This window comes from Balaenoptera musculus, chromosome 15 (assembly GCF_009873245.2).
Source record: "Balaenoptera musculus isolate JJ_BM4_2016_0621 chromosome 15, mBalMus1.pri.v3, whole genome shotgun sequence".
In the NCBI taxonomy this organism is placed as follows: Eukaryota; Metazoa; Chordata; class Mammalia; order Artiodactyla; family Balaenopteridae; genus Balaenoptera; species Balaenoptera musculus.
In genome coordinates, this window is record NC_045799.1 from 29,854,653 (window position 1) to 29,874,849 (window position 20,197).

General features: G+C 44.0%; 1 pseudogene; it reads left to right on the top strand.

Moving 5' to 3' along the window:
• Nucleotides 1-8,766: 8,766 nt before the first annotated feature.
• Nucleotides 8,767-10,040, top strand: LOC118881688 (annotated as a pseudogene).
• Nucleotides 10,041-20,197: the final 10,157 nt, after the last annotated feature.

Genomic DNA, 20,197 nt, shown 5'->3' on the forward strand with positions numbered 1-20,197 from the left:
CATTTTCTCCAACCGAAACCTCCGACCCGTTCCTCTTCCTCCGCGTTCATCCACTTCTACTCACCACTTCCCTTGGACCCTGATGCTGCACAGCGCCGCTTTGTCTATTGCTTTATTTTCAGACGCCGCATTTATGTTGAAACTTCAAAATAACATTAAAGGCGAATATGAGGTTTCATTTTATCAAACGAGTTTAATAAGTTGAAAAACAATACTGGAGAATCTGTCTTAATGTTTGTGTGTCCACGTATTTGTTATTCTTTTAATCAATTCTCACTGAACAATCGTATGTCCGACACTAAAGGCATTAATGAACGCCACACAATCCATGGGAGGAGGTGTGTGTGTCTGGCTTCTTCAGTCTCCTAGCCTGCCCGGTTACTCTGTATTAATCAAGTTTCCTTGTTGTTTTTTCCTAGGTGGGCTTGTTCTTTGCTCTGACAGTTGTTTCCCTAATAGTGTATCCTAGGCCTGAACTCTGAGCAGGATCGTAATTGGAGACAGAAATTACTTCAAGCTTGTAAGTGTGACTAAAAGGGAATTTCAGACCTATTTTTAAATTTCCAGTCACATGCTGTTTACAAACGACATGCCTAAAATAGATGACAAAAGTGGACCAGGGGCACTTGTTAAAAGTGCAGACTTATGAGTGTCACCCCAGACTTGCTGAATCCAAATCTCAGGATTGAGGCCCCAGAAAATGCATGTCTAACAGGCTCCCCCAGGTGATACACACAAATTTACGAACCACTAACTAGGTGATTTGTATACCTAATCCATCCAAAAAGGTGCAGAGCATTCTCCCAGCCCAAGGGAAAGAATGCAGTGGTTCTAATCTTGGGGATCAAGCACAAGCTTTGTGTCTCTTTTCTGCATTCCTTTAGGCAAGGGCATTCTCTACTGTTGGGTGAAAAGATTTAAATTAGATAATAAATGCATAAGAAACCTGAACACATGAAAAGTGCTTGAACACCTGAAAAAGCTGTTAATATTGTAGCTAATTGAATAATTTATCAATGTATAATGTTAATATGACATACTCCTCCATCTCCAGAATCAAAACCAGAGAACATTCACACCATCTTGCCTTCTTAGACTCCCTAGTTCCCAGTTCTACACTGCTATTGCCATCCACCACCATTTTTCTCTTCCAAATGTTACTCTTTCTAATGGAGAAGAAGTGGGAGATTTACACTTTTTAAAAACTATGTTTTCTGTTACTTTAGGAAATTTAGGGTGGGAAAGAAGAGAGTGCCGTCTTGGTCTAATTTCTGATAATCTAATTTTCATCCCAGAAAATGTTAATTTTCTTGAGGGCAACTACAACATTATTTCCATTCCTAAATTCTGCACAGATCTGAGCCCAGCCTGACAAACAACATCTGCTAATTGGTATAACGCCATGTGGCTGTCAAAAGGGTGAAAGGAATTGATGAAGGATGCCAGTTGATTCAGGCCAAGGAAATGTGACCATCACTGTCTAAGGCCATTGTGTTCTTCTGGTGAGTTTGGTGAGTTTGGTGAGCTCTCCTGGACTTCGTGTCCCTATTAAGGCATCTCTCGCTGATACTACCTGAGAATAGGGAAGTTCAGTCAGGACCCTTGTAAAGTTCCTTAACCAGACTCTTGGGCAGGTGAGGGAGGTTAAACCATCTTCTCCCTTCTAATTGTTATGAAGCATATATGAGTGTTCAGTATGAGGCTGGATGAATTGAATGTCAGTTTCCTAGGCCTATAAATTCTCCAGAATGGGGTCCTAACCAGAGCTCCAGGTGTCCATGAATAGAAATCAGTACCGTGAACTTGGAAGGGGAAAATCAAAGAAAATCACATCTTTATTCTCACTAAACTCTAACTGAAATTTAGTATTTCCTATCATTATGAATGTAGAGTGAAATTGTAGTGCTACCTTTAGTACCCTTGACTTTGTCACTAATAGAAATTATAATTCATACCGCATTTCAGTTGTGGCAGATATCCTGAAATATCGTTTACTCTGATCTCTACTTTGACATTATTTGACCTAATGCTAGATTTTGTTATTTAATGCACTAATAAAGCAGCACACATAGCACTGTATTACAAGGTTGCATTATTATTATTATTATTATTATTATTATTATTATTATTATCAGTGTAATGAGTTTTATTTGTAATCCTATTTGTTTTGGTTTATGCATTTAGAATCCTTTCCTAAGAAGAGGGCAGGGGATGGAGCTCAGCAAGATGTAGCCTCAGCTGGAGTCTACCTCAGCTTGTTCTGGGGAGCCCTGGAGCAGGAATGATGTCTCAGGGTTGTCCCAGTTTGAGGCAAGGCTTAATAACTCTGCTTCAGCCCTGTGTGGGCTAATCTTCCAGGCATCTCTGGCTCTTGGAGGCTCCACTGACCATGGACAACCCTCCCAGAGAAGGGGTTAGCTGTGAGCAGTTAATGACCAAGATCAGAAGCAGTTGGGGGACTGGATGCACCAGCTGGCAAAAAAGAACTGGGGAAGGCAGCTACTATTCTGTGGAGGTGAGAATGGCCATGGTGCACTGGGACCCAGTGAGGAGAGCAGGCATGTTTGAGGAGATGAGGTACAGTAAGGAGCAGTGAGTAAGATTGGTTTAAGTTCTAGAGCTGAGAGAAATGGAGAGGGATTAATGAGCAATACTAAGGACACTGTTGGAATGGTGACCATGAATTTACCATGATATGATTATGTGTGATTTCATGGAGAAAGCCAATACTTGGGTTCATCTAAAGATGTATTTTGCCAGAGAGAGGTACAAGAGAGTTGAGGGTGTTGGCAAAATGGGATCGGGAGGGAAGTGAAGACAGTCAGAAGAGATCTAATGGATAGACAGGTGAGAAAAGTATCAAAGATCCCAAAATAGTCAGAGTAGTGCTCGTGGGAGTCACTGAGCAAGTAAGATGGAAGGAAAGGAGGATGTCTCCACCAGCCGTTTCGGAAATGGAGCAGATGCCAGTGATAGAGGAGTCCCAGATGGGACTATGGGAGTGGATCCCGAAGAGAGCTCGAGGAGACCTCTGCAGAGAGGACTCAGACCTACATTGGGTCATCTGTGTCCCCGTGCGAGTCACCTAAGATAGTGGCATGGCAGAGGCAGGAGAAAGGCTAGGATCCAGGAGCTGGGGTCTGCTCTTGATGAACAGAAGAGACCAAGAGGTCAGAGATGGCAGAGAATGAGAAACGTGATTTCAGTGGGAAGAGTCCCCCAAAAGTAGAACTTCTTTTTTCTTGTTAATTTCAATGTAAAATTTTGCTTGGGTATTTTTAATTGGACAGTAGGTAAATGATTACATTCCTTTTTTAAAAATTTATAAATTATAAATAAGGCCAAAGTTTCTTACCACCCCAGCCACAGCCCCAATCCTTTTGCCCTGTCCCCATAGGCAGCTAGCTGTCTCCCCCGAAACGTTTTCCATATGCAAGCATGCCTCCTTACACGCACGGAATAATATATAGTATTACTTTTAGTGTATGGGTGTGTGCTTCAGAATAAATGGTTTCATACTCTATATACTTACTGTCTTATAATTTACGTTTCTCCCTCAGCACCATGTCTTAGAGATCTAAGATACCATGTTTTAGAAAATGAGCAGACTTATTGTTTTATTTTGCTACATAGTATTCTATAATGTGAATTTACTAAATTTATTGAGCTTTTCTCACGTCAGTGGATTCTTAGGTGATTTCTAGTCTGGGCTATTACCAGCGATGTTGCTGTGTACATTCCTGTACAATTTTTTTTTGTACACATGATAAATGTTACAAAGTGCATCCAAAACACCTGTATATGTTTCTGTTATGAATGTGATCTGCTACAATAAACAGAAAACTCATTAAACAAATAAGGGTTGTTGGGTTTTTTCCCTTCTTTTCTGAACGTAAGGAGTTACTGGGATTGGTTTAGTTGTGTGGTGATGCACCCTGAGATCCAGGCTCTCTAACTTTTCACTCTGCCAGCCTTAGTATATTGTCTAGTATCCTCATCCTTGGTGCCTCATACTCACCATATATGGTTGCTGTGGCTCTGGACATCACTTCTGGATTCAAAGCTAGAAAGGGGGAGAAAGAACAGTCACAGCCACATATGCTCCTTTTTATCAGAAATGTAAACACTGTCCCAGAAACAATCTCAGCGGATTTCCACTTAGGTATCACAGGCCAGAACTAGGTCCATGAGCTCTCCTACTACAAGGGAGACTGGGAAGGAGGGGAAGAAGTTTGTCCTTATTGGCTTAAACCAATTCTTCATAGTCTGACTGCGTATTAGACTCATAGGGGAGCTTTTTAAGAATACCCATATCTGGACCCTACCACGAGAGGTGTTGATGTAATTGGTCTGGGGTGAGATACTGGTGTTCTTTAAAAGCTCCCTGGATGACTGTAAAAGTCACCCAGAGTTGAGAACCAGTGGCTTACACAAACAATCATGATCTTTCACCTAGGGCTGAGAAGGTGTATCAGTTAGGATTAGATTCAGGTGCAAAGTGATAGTGCACAACATAACCACAACCCAAACAAGAAAGGGGTTTATTTCTTGCACACATAAGAGTTCATTGATAGTTGGTTCAGGGCTGGATTGGCCTCCATCCTGTCAGAGGCTCAGACTTCATTATTCTGTTGGTCCACCTTGCAAGGTCTTCATTCCCAAGTTGATTCAAGACAGTTATTCCAGCTCCAGCCACCATTTATGTATTCCACCCAGCAAGAAGGAGGACAGGGAAGAAGGAGAGCAGAGGCCCCCAGCCCTTTAATGACACTTCCTGCCAGTTGCACACACTGCTTCTGCTCTCCTTCCACATGATACAGAAAGAAATGTGTCAGTTTTTGTCTTCAATGCTGTAGCTTTCATTTCAGAAGGCCTCCTGTACCTTAAGGTGATAAGCATATTCTCCAATATTTTTTCTAATGCTATTATGGTCTTGTGTGTTTCTCTGGTTTAGGTCATTAATTTATCTGAAATGTAGTTTTATAAAAGGTGAAATATAAATACCTACGTTTATTTTTTCTGAAAGTTTAGCTAATTGCCCCAGTATCATTTATCTGTTTCTCCAGATAAGAATTTCTACTTTTGTCAAATATTAAATTCCCACATATATATTAGGTGAAACCATGTGAAACTGCTGATATCTATCACTTCACTGGAGCTTTATTCTCTCAGTTTTACCAGTCACTACTAGATGTCATATTATGTATTTGTTTCTTTGTTTTTTGTCTGTGTCTCTCACTTGAATGTAAGTTCATTGAGGGCTGGAATTTTGTCATTTTTGTCAACCCTGGGCCAATATGTATCTGCTAAATGAATGAATGAAATTTATCCTTGAGTCTGTTAATACATATTGATAAACTTTAATGCTGAGCCATCCTTATATGTTAGAAAAGCTTGGTTATGGTATATTATTCTTTAAGTATACTGCTGTATTTGATCTGCTAAGATCTATTTAAGTCTTTTGCATCTGTGATCTTAAAAGAGCTTGGGGGGACTTCCCTGGAGGTCCAGTGGTTAAGACTCCGTGCTTCCAATGCAGAGGGTGTGGGTATGATCCCTGGTAGGGGAACTAAGATCCCACGTGCCACGGTGTGGGGGGGGAAAAAAAAAAAGCTTGAGTTTCTCTTTTCTTTGTTTCTGCTGCCGTGATCCAGTCTGGGCAGACTAGAGAAGGGCAGCAGAAACTGCTGATCAGGACTGAGAAGTGGAGCTTTTAAAAAAGAGACAAGCATGGCCTGGAAACGGACATGGAGTAGGAACTACTAGGAGAGGCAACCGGCCATGAGCCCTGGTGTCCCTGCACAGTCTTCCTGGGTATACCAAGGATACAGGGTCCTAACTGCTCTTTGCCATTTCTCAGGCTTGTGTTTGTAGTGAGTAACCTTGAGGGATGAAGTAATACCTCCCTCTCGGACAAAAAGCAGGCTTGCTTGTTTCCTGCTATAAAACACGTGGGTTCCCCAAACTCAGTGTTCCTCAGATGCAACACAAACCCATTGTATGCATGGCATCTACTGGGGGCCTCCATGCTGCCCCTGTGGGACTTGGGGGGCAAGGGAGCCAATGTAAACATTATGCTTATGCTGCTTAATGTGCCGTGCATAATAAAGTCCTTTGTCTCTGTCACTAGAGCCTCATCTTGGCCAGCATCTATGAAACAGTAAGAGGCTAACTATTCACTTATCAGCAGGGTAAATTCAAATGCCAGACCCTGACAGTTTTGGCAATGAGGATAGGGTGCTGACAGAGATATGGCTATCTGGAATAGGAAGGACAAAGGACCCTGTGGACCAGATCAGGGGATATGAAAAGACTCCCTGGCACATGTTAGTGAATCCTCTCACCCAAATGGTGGGCGGCAGGGTAAGGGTGGCTAGAGTGAGGGTCTCACATTGTCCTACCTTTTAACAAGGCTAAGCAGTGAGAGGCAGGATTGAAACAAGCCACCTGAATGGTGCTTTGGTTCCTGCTCACTCTCCCCCATGCAGGAGGAGGAAGGATGTTATGACAATGGGGCAGCAAGCTGCACAGCCCCACCCAAAAGTCAATGTGGATGAGGCTGCTGAATCAAAGGGTCCCCAAAGCTGAAATAAATGGCATCAGCCAGGATGTTTGAAATAGAGCTTTAGATAAGCCAAAAACATTACAAGTTTATTTGATTGGGCCCCACAGATGGCATTCAAACCCAAAGTGAACAAACACAAAGCTTTGCTTACTGGCACAGACCCGCTCTTTGTCTCTGTGCTCCCTATCCCTCTCTGCCATCCACACTCCACCCTCAGCCGCTTTGATGAAAAAGCAGAGTATGCTGGGAACTTCATGGAGCTGAGGATCTCAAACGCTTACAGCTCTGTAGGACCCAATGTCCATGTCAGCATCTTACCCAGTCCTGTGGATGGATGCAGGCAGGGGTGGCTGAAGGCACCCAGGGATGCAGTGTGGACTGGGGGCAAAATGTTCCTGGGCTTAGGTTCTCTCTGGACTGATGCTGGAGGTTCATGAGGGAGGAGGCAGTGGCACTCCAACCCTGAAGGCAGAGGCCAAGAGAAAATGAAAGTCTTCCAGCTGCCTGCCCCCCTGCCATGAGCTAGCCTCCCCTGCCACCCAGCACTCCCTGCTCTCCCTTCTGGAATACCATGATCTCCTGAAGCTGTTGCAGTAGCTCCTGATCCACACACATTAAACGCCTTGGTCTGTTTTCCCATAAGGTAAAAATATCACCCAATTTCAGAAATCTGTTGCATTTCTATACGCTAAAAATGAACTGTCAGCAAGAGGGAAATTAATAAAACAAGCCCATTTACAATTACACCAAAAAGAATAAAATACCTAGGAATACTTCTGACTAAGGAGGTAAAAGACCTGTACTCAGAAAACTATAAATCACTGATGAAAGAAATTGAAGACTACACAAACAGATGGAAAGATACACCGTGTCCATGGATTGGAAGAATTAATATTGTTAAAATGACCATATTACCCAATGCAATCTACAGATTCAATGTAATTCCTGACAAAATACCAATGACATTTCTCATAGAACTAGAAAAAATAATTCTAAAATTTGTATGAAAACGCAAAAGACCCCAGATAGCCAAAACAATCTTGAGAAAGAAAAGCTACAGTCATCAAAACAGTATGGTAGGGACTTCCCTGATGGAGCAGTGGTTAAGAATCTGCCTGCCAATGCAGGGGATGCGGGTTCGAGCCCTGGACCGGGAAGATCCAACATGCTGCAGAGCAACTAAGCCCATGCGCCACAACTACTTAACCTGTGCTCTGGAGCCTGTGAGCCACAACTACTGAGACTGCAGCTGCAACTACTGAAGCTTACGTGCCTAGAGCCCATGCTCCACACCAGGAGAAGCCACTGCAGTGAGAAGCCTGTGCACTCAACACAGAGTAGCCCCCACTCGCCGGAACTAGAAAAAGCCTGAGCACAGCAACGAAGACGCAATGCAGCCAAAAATAAAATATAAAATAAATAAATTTATGAAAAAAAATAAAAACCACAATGAGATATCACATCACACTCATCAGAATGGCTGTTATCAAAAAGACAATAAATAACAAGTGTTGGCGAGGATGCAGAGAAAAGGGAACACTTGTACGCTGTTGGTGGTGGTGCAGCCACTATGGAAACACTATGGAGAGTCCTCAAAAAATTAAAAATAGAACTACCATATAAACCAGCAATTCCATTCCTGGATATTTATCTCAAAGAAATAAAAACACTAGTTCAAAAAGATATATGTCCCCCTATGTTCGTTGCAGCATTATTTACAATAGCCAAGATATAGAAGCAACCTAAGTGTCCACTTAGATGAGTGGATAAAGAAGATGTGGTATATATAATAAATGGAATATTACTCAGCCATAAAAAAGAATGAAATCTTGCCATTTGCAACAACATGTATGGACCTAGAGGGTATTATGCTAAGTGAAATTGTCAGACAGAGAAAGACAAATACTGTATGAATTCACTTATATGTGGAATCCAGAAACAGAGTCATAGATACAGAGGACAAACGGTTGCCAGAAGGGAGAGGGGTGGAGGCAGGAAAGAAATAGGTGAGGGAGATTAAGAGGTACAAACTTCCAGTTGCAAAATAAATGAGTCAGTGGTATGAAATGTACAGTATGGGGAATATTGTCAATAACTCTGGCCTCCCAGCAATCGGCCTGGCGTCGGTACAGCCTTAAACCAAGGAGGTGGAGCTGGGTTTAAATTTTTGAAATTAAAGTAGGTCTACATGTTAGGAACTCATGTCTTTTCTTGTAAGTAAATAGAGTGAATTAGCCATTTGGTCTCGGAAAAGTTCATTGTTGAGGGCTTAAGAGATTTGGAACCATTTGGAGGCCAATGAGGCAAGCTCAGAGTCAATAGCATGCTTCTCTAAACAGGAGATCATGAGTAGCTTTCTGCCGGAGGAAGGGTGTTATGAGCTACTCACCGTTACAGGCAAAGGATTCGAGGACCTGATGACAGTGAATCTAGCAAGGTACAAACCAATGGGAGAGTATGTGACTGTATGAAGGATTAACCTAGAAGCTTGTTCCAATGAGCTGGTGACATACTTGCAAGGGGAGCTCCATGTCTCTAAGATCTTCAGCCATCCCAATATCCTGCCATATCAAGCCACCTTTATTACAGACAATGAGCTGTGGGTTATCACATCATTCATGGCATATGGCTCTGCAAAGGACCTCATCTGTACACACTTCATGGACAGCATGAATGAGCTGGGAATTGCTTACATCCTGCAGGGGGTGCTCAAGGCCCTGGACTACATCCACCACATGGGATATATGCACAGGAGTGTCAAAGACAGGCACCTACGTTCTGATCTCCACAGATGGGAAGGTCTACCTGTCCAGTTTAAGCAGCAACCTCAGCATGATCAGCCATGGGCAGCAGCAGCGTGTGGTCCACGACTTTACCAAGTACATTATCAAGGTTCTGCCCTGGCTCAGCCCAGAGGTCCTCCAGCAGAATCTTCAGGGTTATGATACCAAGTTTGACATCTACAGTGTGGGAATCACAGCCTGTGAACTGGCCAATAGCCATGTCCCCTTTAAGGATATGCCTGCCACCCAGATGTTACTGGAGAAGCTGAATGGCATTGTGCCCTGCCTGCTGTACACCAGCACCATCCCTGCCCAGGAGCTGACCATGAGCATCTCACGCTCAGTGGCCAACTCTGGCCTGAGTGATAGCCTGACCACCAGCACCCCCAGGACCTCCAATAGCAACTCACCGTCCCACCCCTATCAATTACCGCACCTTCTCACCCCACTTCCCCCACTTTGTGGGGCAGTGCCTTCAGCACAGCCCAGATGTAAGACCAAGTGCCAGCACCCTCCTGAACCATTCTTTCTTCAAGCAGATCAAGCGACGTGCCTCAGGGGCTTTACCTGAGTTGCTTTGTCCTGTCACCCCCATCACCAATTTTGAAGGCAGCCAGTCTCAGGATCACAGTGGAATCTTTGGCCTGGTAACAAACCTGGAAGAGCTGGAGGTGGACAAGTGGAAGTTCTGAGCCTCTGAAGAAGGTGCACATTCTCCATCCTGGGCCGTATGAGCCTCTGGGACACTTCCTGAGGGCTAGCCACATTCCCACCCTCCTGTGGGCAGATTGGGCAGAAAGGACATTTCTGCCAGGAGAGTTGGCTGCTTACTGACTGGGAAAGAAATTCCTGGAGAGAAACTTTTCTTTACTGCTCCAAGGCTTTTCAGACACAAGGGAATCCCAACAACCATGGATCGGGAGGGGCTGGAAATCTGACATTCCTAATTCTGTGAGTTCAGGCGACTTGACCTCTTCAGAAGAAAGAGATGCTGTTCTGGCCCTTGGGGCTGAAGTCCAAGCCCAGGGTTTGACTCATCCACCCAGGGAACTGTGTGACTTCTCACTCTGGTTCTCCTACCAGCCTGCTTGCATTCTTCTCCCCTGCTCTCAGATCCTATAGGTCCATGGAGGGGCAAGCAATAAGAACCGCCTCCCTCATACCTCTCCCTAATAATTGAAGGGAAGGGTATTTTTTCTTTTTAAGCACTAGGTTAAGGCTAGGGCAGTCCATCCTCATCCCCCTTTTCACTTGGGCCCTGACCCCTAAAACTTTCCCTTGGTTCATCTGTGTAGCTCATTCCTTTCCCACCAAGAGTCCATCTTACCGTCTCTTGCAGGCAGCCTTGGTGCTTCTTCCAAGGGCCATGATGTCTTGCCTAGCCTGAGGGCCTAAGTCCTTATGCTGTGTGAGTTTCATTGACAGAACAAATTAAAACTTCCAGAGAATCAAAAGAAAAAAAAAAAAAACCTCTGTAAGGTTTTTATGTCTGTAAGCTAACATATTGTAAGTAGACTTTATTGTAACTAGACTTTATATTGGTGATCATTTTGAAATGTTATAGAAATATCAAATCACTATGTTGTGTAACAGGAACTCACATAGTGTTGTAGGTCACTTATACTTCAAAAACAAACAAACAAATCCATAGAAATAGAGATCAGATTTGTGGTTACGGGACGGGGTGGTATAGAAGGGGAATTGGATGAAGGTAGTCAAAAGGTACAAACTTCCAGCCATAAGATAAATACTAGGGACGTAATGCACAACACAATAAATATAATTAACACTGCTGTATGTTATATATGAAAGAGAATAAATTCTAAGAATTATCACAAGGAAAAAAATATTTTCTATTTCTTTAATTTTGCATCTCTATGAAATGAAGGATACTCACTAAACTTACTGTGATAATCATTTCACGATGTATGTGAGCATTGTGCTATACACCTTAAACTTATACAGTGCTGAATGTCAATTATATCTCAATAAAACTGGAAGAAAAAAAAGTGTTTCAATTGATGGGCTATGAGCAAAGTTTGAAGTGGGGACAGGAAATTAAATTGGCCCTATGGTGGGTCCTTTGGGTCAATTCAGTGTACTGTTGTTGGAGCTGCCACTGCTGGAAGTATAATTGGTATTGATGTTGGTACAGGTTTGTACTGTGAATGCCCATAAGTGTCAGAGGGGATTCGCTCATTCAGGGACTGCTGTATGTAGAGAGGTGATTCCTGAATCCTCCAAGACAGTCCAGGAGAAACCCTATAGGCTTCCAAGAAGAGAAAGGGAAATGGGAAGAAATAGACTCATTGGTTGCGATTACTCAGAGGAGGCCAGTTTCCCACACAACAGCATCACCTTTTGGACACAGTCACCAAGTACATTCCTTTTGGAACCTGCTAATTTCTTACTTACTGACCCATAGAAGTCCTGTGACTCTTCAACCTGACATTCCCATTTGGGGATGGGTAAACTTGGATTTGGTGGCTATCCAGGGAAGAACACAAAAGGCCTTGCTAGTCAAATAGAAGTACTATACAGTAAGTCCCCTACATATGAATGAGTTCCATTCCGAGAGCGTGTTCATAAGTCCAATGTGTTCATAAGTCCAACAAAGTTAGCCTAGATACCCAACTAACACAATTGGCTATATAGTACTGTACTGCAATAGGTTTATAATACTTTTCACACAAATAATACATAAAAAACAAACACAAAAAGTAGAGAAAACATTTTTAATCTTACAGTACAGTACCTTGAAAAGTCCAGTAGTATAGTACAACAGCTGGAATACAGGGGCTGGCATCGAGTGAACAGGCAAGAAGAGTTACTGACTGGAGGAGGGAGAGGAGGTGGGAGATGGTAGAGTTGAAGGATCGTTAGCAATAAGAGATGGAGGGCAAGCTGCAATTTCACTCATGCCTGACGTTGATGGCACAGGTTCTGGTTTCTTGCTGGATTCAATTCTATCTACCCTCTTGAAAAAACGATCCAATGATGTCTGGGTAGCAGGTCTTTTTTTTTTTTTTTTCTCATTATAGATGACACAGTAACACTGATTGCATTCTGAATGGCTCCTGCAAACTTCGTGTACCATTCTACATTTGGGTTCTGTGCCTCGAAAACTACCAGTGTCTCCTCAAATAAAGAAAATCCCCTTGCCATTTCCCGCATCGTGAATCTCTTCAGTCCTTCAGTTACTTCTTCTTCCTCTTGTCTCTCTTCATGCTTTCTCTGGGCCTCCAATTCTAAAAGGTCTTCATTAGTAAGCTCCTCATGTTGCACAGCAAGGAGTTCAATGAAGTCGTCCTCTTGCAGGACTAGCTCCAGCTTCTCGCTGAGGGTCACTAAGTTGCTGAAGACTTCTTTGGACTCTTCATCCAACTTCTCAAATCCATGAAAATCATGAACAAACTGTGGGCAAAGTTTCTTCCAAACCCCATTCATGGTGACAGCCGTAACCTCACGCCAAGCAAAGTCAATGTTTTTTATGGTCTTGTAGATGTTATAGTCCTTCCAAAATTGTCACAAAGTTGTTCCTGATTCGTCACTCACCTTTACTGCCTGACAAAAAGTGTGACGTAAATAATATTTCTTGAAAGTCGCTATAACTCCCTGGTCCATAGGTTGGATAAGCGACATGGTATTCGGTGGCAGATGCACTACTTTGACATTGGGATGAAAGTCGTCCATGAATGGGGGGTGGCCTGGAGCACTGTCAAGCAGCAAAAGAATGTTGAATGGATGTCCTTCTCCAAGCAATATTTCTCTACCTCTGGGATAAAGTGGTGGAAAAACCAGTCCTGGAAAATGGCCTGTGTAACACAGGCTTTGGGGTTACTCTTCCATACAACAGGAAGTGTAACCCTTGGCTATGTTTTTAAGGGCTCTTGGGTTCTCTGAATGATAAACTAAGAGAGGCTTCAGTTTAACATCACCAGAAGCATTGCCACCAAACAACAGAGTTAGCCTATCCTTTGCTGCTTTATAACCTGGCATCAACTTTTCCTCCTTACTGATGTAACTTCGGTCTGACATCCTTTTCCAGTACAGTCCTGTCTCATCCACATTAAAAACCTACTCGGGTAAATATGTGCCTTCATCAATAATTTCTGGAAGTGTTTCAGGAAATTCCCAGGCAGCTACCATATCTGCACTCACTGCCTTGCCACTTACTTTTACGTTCTGAAGGTTGGCTCTAGCCTTGAACCAATGAAACCAACCATGGCTGGCATTAAAAGTTGCACCCTCTGATTCTTCGCTGTGTTTCTTCTTCAAGTCTTCATAAAGCCTTTTAGCTTTCTCTTAAATCAGCATTAAGCTGAGTGGGACTTGACACTGATGCTGATCCTGTGTCCACACACTGAGAAGTTTCTCCGCCTCTTCCATCACTTTTCCATGCTTCCTCGATATTATTGTTGACATAATTGGCACAGCAGACTTCACATGCCCCATGATCTTGTCCTAGTTCTTTAGAATCATGCCAATGGTTGAATGATTCATGTTATAAGAATAAGAGATGTCTACCATCTTTTTGCCTCGCTCCACTCTCTCAATTATTTTCACTTTTGTTTCCATCTTTATCACTTGGCACTCCTTAGCAGTACCAGCTACATCACCACTGCTTTTACTCTTGCTTCTGGACATCCTGGGCTTGAAATAAAAATACTATACTACCGTACTCTATACAATACTGTACAGTAAAGTACACAAAGCACAACCACTTGTGTAGAGGATGCACGCATGTGACAATGTACACCAGATGCGTGAACTAACTTACATGATTGGACATGGGAACACACGTTCGCATCTTTGGAAGTTTGCAACTTGAAGGTTCGTATGTAGTGGACTTACTGTATTCAAGAGCACACCTGACCTAGCTCTAACATTACCTGGGTTTTACATGAAAGGGTGGCAGCAATCCCTATGGGGAAAACTTTATTCCTCTCTTCATCACCTGAAGCATAACTGCTAGCTCAATGGGGCCCTCAGTTCACAGAGGATCCCCTAAGTTCCTGCCTGGTTTTCAAGCACACCAGCAATGTCCATATTCAACCTCAGTATCAGCTATGCAGAATCAAAAGCAGGCATGGTCATTCTGCTCAATGGGCAGAACTCAAGGTATAGTCCTGGCCAATACCTCCCCTGAAGAAACTTAGGACATTTTTACTGACTTTTGTGCTGTTGCCAACGGCCTAGCTGTCTTGTCTGCAAGACTGGCAAATTAAAGGCATTCTTCTTTGGAGCTGCAAACTGTGGAAACAAATTCAGCTACCAATCAGACAACCTGGGTCTCCCATGGAGATGCCCGTGGTAAGGGCCCTTCTTTAATAAGACCAACTTAAATCAAGCTGTTGATCCAGCCTGTACTACCCATACAACAACCATCACTGCCTGGATCCATCGTTGCACCAGACGCAGCAACACATCCACCATCATGGATGGGGCACAAAGTAAAGAACTGTATGTTTCTGATGCAGAAGCCACCACTACCTACCAGACTTGTGACACTTCCCAAAAGTGGAGCTGTTTGTCTTATAGTAAAGAGGCTACATTGCACAGTGCATTGCTGCCACCTACTCCTGGATGATTGACTACCCCAGACCTTTGACCCCTTCTTTGGACTGTCGTTGGTGCCTCACTGCTCCGGGGCACATTTTCAAGTTACAGTGTTGCTATTCTAGTCTGACCAGGAGACTCTGGCCACCACCATTGTGGCCCTTGTAACTAAGCCATGTCAAGTTTTTGGCTTTTCAGATCATCTACAGCCTGACAATGATGCACCCTTCGTTGCAAAAGCCACCCAACCAGGGACCAATAGTCAAGGTATCTGATGGCCGTGCCATACTCCCTACCACCTGCTGGCACCCTGAATTATTGAGCACTGGAATGGTCTCCTCAAAAATAAACTCAAAAACTTCTGACTACTTCCCTCATCTCCTTTTGTCCACACACCTCAGTGAGGCAGTGTGGTCACTGAATGCAGCCATCCCCAGACAAGGATCATCTCCTCTCAGCCATTTCCTCGTTAATGATCAGGACAAAAAGGGTGGAGGAAGATTTGGGATTCTGACTATTCCTGGGCATGGTGCTTCTTTTTTCTCCCTAACAACAATCCCAGGCTAACCAAGGTGGTATACCCTCCAGGTGTCAGATTAGCAAAAGGGGGCCTAGGGAGTTCAAACTTAATTCTGGTTTAGCCACCTAGATTCTCTTGGTGGGTTATGTGATCCTGAATCATAAATGTAATGACCACTTGGTTGAATATACTGCTTGCCAAGTCCCCCTACACTGGCCTACACAGGCCAAGGTGGGATATATCAATATAAGGGGTCTCTGTAAATTTTGCTCCCCTCACACCTGGCCCCTCCAGATAAAAGGTCAGGGTATGAGTAGGGAAATACTGGGGAAAAGGTGAAGATATGGGTACTGGCGTGGGATACACTGCTTCCGTGGCTATGGAAGACTGCCAAGAAGACATCTTAGGTGCCAGCAGGTACAGGGAGGGGGGACGATTAGTGTTCTCTTTGTCCCCTAGATCCAGCAGTGCAGCCTAGCAACACCATCACCTAGTTCACATGAGCCAAGTTTCAGCTGGCAACCTGATCCCTTCCCTCTAGGTTTGTCATCCTGTCCACATGCTATGGAAACAGGAAACTCATGTGGGCATGGCTGGTCTGAAACAATTTGGCTGTGCCCTTTGCCATCAGTGGCAGCTCTTGAATATGGAACCTCCTTCCCTGTGCTGGTAGTACAAACACACCATGCAGCCATCCAGCACAACCTTGTTTCAATCTGACTGGTACAAATGCACACAATTTTCCTGTCACCTGAGTGGCCTTGCTTCCTACATGGCAACTAAGCTTGCAACTATTTGGTGACACTGCCCATGTGGCTTAACCACATGGTGATGCAAATCAGATTTAACAACAAATCTTAAACTGGAATGACACGTAACCTATTGGGGTGTGTGTTTGTATGTGGGCCATGGAATGTCTCTCCATCAGGGATGGGGAGTACTTTTTGGCCCATCTAATGCCTCCTATAATTATTGGCAATGACACCAAAGATCAGCAGATTAGTATAAAATTCACTTGTGAGAATTTTAGTGGATAATAACCTGGGTTTAGACTATATCCTGGCTGTCTGAAATAAGACCTACTGATCCCCTTGGGATTTACAGATGACTGAATCTGGGACCCTGGGTGGCATGGTTGAAGCCAACACTTCAGGTTAGCCTCATCTTGCTTCTTGAAGTTCTATTGATAGTAGCCTTAATTAAATTGTGTATGAGACAGATTGAGCAGATTTGGTCTCAGCCTCTATTTGATCAGATTAAACAGAGTGGCGAATGGAGTGGCATATTCATGTGAATTGTTAAGTTCAGCCAAGAATGTGTAGGGCCAATTGTTGAAAGAATTTGGACACCATAGGCCCTGTGCATCACTGCACATTTTTACATGGCATGCCAAGAATATAAGGTCCTGACCACTCTGCCTGCACTATTTCTCAGGGTTGTGTGTGCAGACAGCAACCTTAAGGAATAAAGTAATTTCTTTCTCCAGCACAAAGAGCTTGTTTATTGCCTTCTATAAAAGAGGTGGGTCCCCCATTCTCCTGTTGCTCAGATGCAACACAAACCCACTTGTATGCAGAGCACCCACAGGGCTCCTTCACACTGCCCCTATGGGACTTGGGAGTGGGGGCAAGAGGAACTGATGCAAGCATGATGCTTTTGCTACTTGCTTTGCTTTGAGTAATAAAGTTCTCTGTCTCTGATCCAGGAATCTCATGTCTTCTGCCAGCATCCATGAAACAGTAACAGGTAAACCTATTAGCTTGAAAGTAGGGCAAAATCAAATTCCAAATACTTACATGCCATGGGGTGAAAGAAAATAAACAATAACTTCTGGAAAGAGCCTTAGGAGAAAGGGTGTCCTAGGGTGTTGCTTTAGTCTGCTCAGGCTGCCATAAGAAAATACCAAAGACTGGGTGGCTTAAACAAAGAGATTTATTTTCTTACAGTGCTGGAGGCTGGGAAGTCCAAGATCAAGGCGCTAGCCAATTCAGGTTCTGGTGAGTGAAACCGAGCAGAAGCCTGCAGAGCCTTCCCAGTGGCAGACCCCTCCGGGTCCCCCAGTTCTAGTTTGTAAAAAAAAAAAAAAAAAGGCTTTAGTCTCCTAGGCCTTCCCCGCATTCCAAAGAGCAGACTCAAGCAGTTACTAATTAGAGAAGTGAGGGAATACAGAGAATAAAGGAAAATCAGTCAAGCAAGAAAAGTAATAATAGCTTAAACAATAGTTCAGCCATAAAATAGAGTCACAGGACCCTTAGTTCCTCCTCAAGGGGTAAAAATACAATCTGACACATATCCTTGAGTTGTTTTACAGAAATCAGAACCCCACTGGATAGAAACTGCTGACCACAAACACAAAGACCTTAGACTGTTTGGAGCCAGAAGATTAATGATTAGATTCCCAAAACACCACCCTGTTACCTCACCACCAACCACAGAAGACTTTCCATGAGCTGATCATGTACCCCGCAACCCTTAACCCTAATGTTGCCTTTAAAAACACTTCCCTAAAAAACATCGAGGAGTTTGGGTCTTTTGAGCATTAACTACCCATTCTCCTTGCTTGGCGCCCTGCAAATAAAGGCTGTACTTTCCATCACCACAATCCAATGTCAGTAGATTTGCTTTGCTGCATATCAGGAGAGCAAACCCAAGTTCAATGTGGTAACATGAGGACTTTCTTCCTGGCTTGCAGATGGCTGCCTTCTTGCTGTGTCCTCACATGGTGGAGAGAGCTCTGGTATCTCTTCCTCTTCTAATGGCACAGCCCTAGCAAATCAGGGCACCATCCTTATGACCTCATTTAACGTTTATCACTTCCTCACAGGCCCTGTCTCCAAATAGAGTCACATTGGAAGTTAGGGCTCCAACATATGAATTTCAAAGGGACATAAACAGTCAGTCCATAACAGGTGTCATCCAGGTTTCAGTTAAGGTTGGAGATGAGAGAAACCTTTAAAAGAAATGTTGAGAATACGAGGAAGTTGGCTAATTAGGGAGAAGGGTTCTGAAGGCTGTGGCAGATGTTTTTTGGGGTGAAGAAATGGTGGAGGATGAGTCAGGCAGGGCCAATGAAAAACAGCGTATTATGGGACTGAGTATGTGGCCTACCTAACTGTTCCTACCCAACTCCAGATCCTAAGGGAAGATTTAGGTTTGGGGGCGGGGGGGCGGTCTTAAGCTTATACAATTGGAGGGTGGCCCTTTTTTTTTTTTTTTTTTTTTTTAAATGTTGAGTTTCTTTAGGAGTTTTTGTTTAAATTCCTCTACTTTTTTAAAAAAATTTATTTATTATTTATGGGTGTGTTGGGTCTTCGTTTCTGTGCGAGGGCTTTCTCTAGTTGCGGCAAGCGGGGGCCACTCTTCATCGCGGTGCGCGGGCCTCTCATTATCGCGGCCTCTCTTGTTGCGGAGCACAGGCTCCAGACGCGCAGGCTCAGTAATTGTGGCTCACGGGCCTAGTTGCTCCGCGGCATATGGGATCTTCCCAGACCGGGACTCGAACCCGTGTCCCCTGCATTGGCAGGCAGATTCTCAACCACTGCGCCACGAGGGAAGCCCTGGAGGGTGGCCCTTTAAGAAGAAAAATACAACATTACAAATGCACAATTATATATAAGCATGGGAACACGTTGCAAGGAGCTTGTGAAGGGCCTTGGAAAGGGCCTGTGTGGATGAGCTTAAGCCTCCTGGAGAATCAGCCTCTGCCAGGTCCTCTCCCCACTTCACCCAGGACAAGGTGAACAATGGCACCCTCCAACCTACCCATTCCATTCCCCTGACCCCTACCCACCCTGCTCCACTTCAGGGGTGATGGCTTCCTTTCTTGTTGACCCCACAGCAATCAGAAAAGGAATTTGACCTTCCCCCGGCCAAGTTATATATATAAAATTAAATCATGCACTAAATATAGCTGTTCACATAGTTCCATGAGGAAACAAAATGGCTAGGGCCATCCCAGAAGGCTTCCTGGTGGGTATGCCCCAGCTCTTAGCCTTCCTCCCTGCTGAATGAAGCTTACACAATTGGGGGTGGGGGCTGATGCTGTCATTTCAGACTTTCTGCCACTGCCTGTGGGTAGCTAAGGGGCAGCCCTCCAGGGATACTGCTGGTGCTGTTACAGATTTAGGTTAGAAACCTGCAGGTCCTGGACCCTCTCTGAAACCTGGAGGATGAACAAAGGGTCAGCCCTGTGCAGATCTTGATCCACAAGGGAAATGGTTCCTTTCCTCTTCCTCAGCAGGGACTGAGATTGAGATTGGTTGTCTTTGAGATGGTTTGTGATTGGAAGGGGTGTGAACAACTTGGAATATTGAGGAGACGCACAGCCTGTGCTCCAGCCCAGAGATTGAAGATGGGAGTACAACTCTCCTGACAAAAGTGTCCACCATTGTGGCTCCCATTGAGTTATTATATAAGATTGAATAACTCAGCCTTGATGCGGGGAATGGGATGGATCCTAAGGTCAAATAACACCTGTAGTGCAAGTTTTCCTGAAGCAGTTGAAGAGACCTCAGGAGGCAAAAGGGAGGAAGGCTAAGAGCTGAGGCATGCCCACCAGGAAGCCTTCTGGGATGGCCCTAGCCATTTTTGTTTCTTCACAGAACTATGCGAACAGCCATATTTAGTGCATGCTTTAATTTTTAAATTCTTCCTATATTTTAATTCCCATCAGGGAAGTTGACATGAAGTGGATCCGAGTGCTGACTTAACACTTTGGGGCCTCCAGGGGGCTCTATGGCCCAACACACAGTCTGGTCAAGGGCACTTCTG